Source organism: Nicotiana tabacum, chromosome 6 (assembly GCF_000715075.1).
Source record: "Nicotiana tabacum cultivar K326 chromosome 6, ASM71507v2, whole genome shotgun sequence".
NCBI classification, from domain to species: domain Eukaryota; kingdom Viridiplantae; phylum Streptophyta; class Magnoliopsida; order Solanales; family Solanaceae; genus Nicotiana; species Nicotiana tabacum.
The window spans coordinates 143,008,345-143,010,125 of record NC_134085.1 but is presented as its reverse complement, the minus strand read 5'-3'; positions in this window follow the sequence as shown (position 1 = coordinate 143,010,125).

Below are 1,781 nucleotides of genomic sequence, written 5' to 3'. Positions count from 1 at the left end.
TTTGTAAGTGCAAGCGTTGTGGAATCCTCCATGTTGTGTTATCAAAATCTTCGGCACCACTTATTTCCGAACTGTGGTGTCGATGGAAACGAGAACTACGACGAGTAATTAGATGACGATGCAACATTTCGATGAATTATTGAAGCAAATGATGAATTTTCTAAAAAATAACGAAAATGAAATTGAATATAGATGATTAATTTTCTATAAAAAAAATGAAAGTGAAATTGAATAGAAAATAAGGGTTATATGATTTGATGGAAATTTATGGAGAAGAAGAAAGAGAGAAGGTAGTGAAAGAGATGGTAAATAGGATTTTCTAAGGTTTTTCTTCTTAAATGAAATGTCTTTTTCTTTTTAACAAAAATTATATGTGTCAATTTTTTATTTGTCACTTTTTTATGTCATATGCAATTGTAACTCATGCTCTAAGCTTTCCAGACGGGGGTTCCACGAGACACACCTGTGCCAAGTTGAAATGTCTACTTGATCATTGAATAAGTTGGAGTGTGAGATAGACATTTGTGGCCAACTTTAAGTGTCTATTTATGTTTTTACCTAATATAATTTTTGTCAGTTGTACGAGCCACATAACAAAGCTTCACGAGAGAAAGAAAGAGAACATTTTCATAATTAATTATAGATTAAGTTTATTTAGTTAGATAAAAATAATCAAAACCTGTGATGATTATAAGTGATGATAATGTCGTGTTTCCTTTGCTTTTCCATCTTGAGATATCCAAAATTAGGAGTTAAAGTAGAAGTAGGCATAGTTTGGGAAAATTCGAAATGCAAACTAAATTCAAACTTCTTAGATTTTTGGGTTGGATTTTAGATTTAAGTTTTAAAAAATTTGGATTTCGAAATTTGGGACTTCAAATTTTCGGATATCTCACCCATTAAACATTAGCTCATATATCCAATACTAATTACTAAGTTCAATAACATATACCCAACTAAATTCAATATAGGGTTTTCCTCTTTTCTTATGCACGCCAATTTCCATTTTCTGCATTTGTGAACATATAACGCTGAAGTCGCATTACTATCTAATTTGGTATGGTCTTACTATATTTAACTTGTTAATCTGTAGGGCCTTATTAATGTTTTGCTGTATTTTCTTATGTCATTATAGTTTCATTGCTTGCCCTGAATACTTTATCTAGATGAATCTGGTAAGAATGATGAACTATTAAGACAATTCGACAAGAATACTTTACATGTATGTTTCTTTTTTTTGTACGAAGAACGTATAATTTCAATTTATCGATTCAAAATTCAAAATCAAAATATCCAATTCGATTAATCCGAAAATGATTGAATCTATTCTTATTTGTGTTACGTCTCGCATTTTCGTACGTTAAAATTTCGTTTTCAGTAAACCGATGTAGACTCGGGGAGGAGATCATCTTGACGTTAACGTACTTACGCTATTTATAACAAGCGATAAATAAGTGTTATGAAGAATAAAAGGGTATACGGATTAACAAAAACAAGTTTCGTTGAAAGTGGACAATTTGGAATAAAATACGGGTCGAGCGATAATACCCGAAAATTATAAACTAGTACCATGCAAGGTACCATGTGACCACGGTAGTATAATATATAAAGTATATATGAAGTATTTTAAAAATAAATAAAATTTTAAGTAATTTGTGATAATTTTTAAATTATGCGGGTAATTGATTAATTACCGGGTAACAGGATATTACCCAGTTAACTAATAAGTGGATAAAAAAATTAATATCTCACCCCCACTCTACGTGGCAAGAAGCCACAAA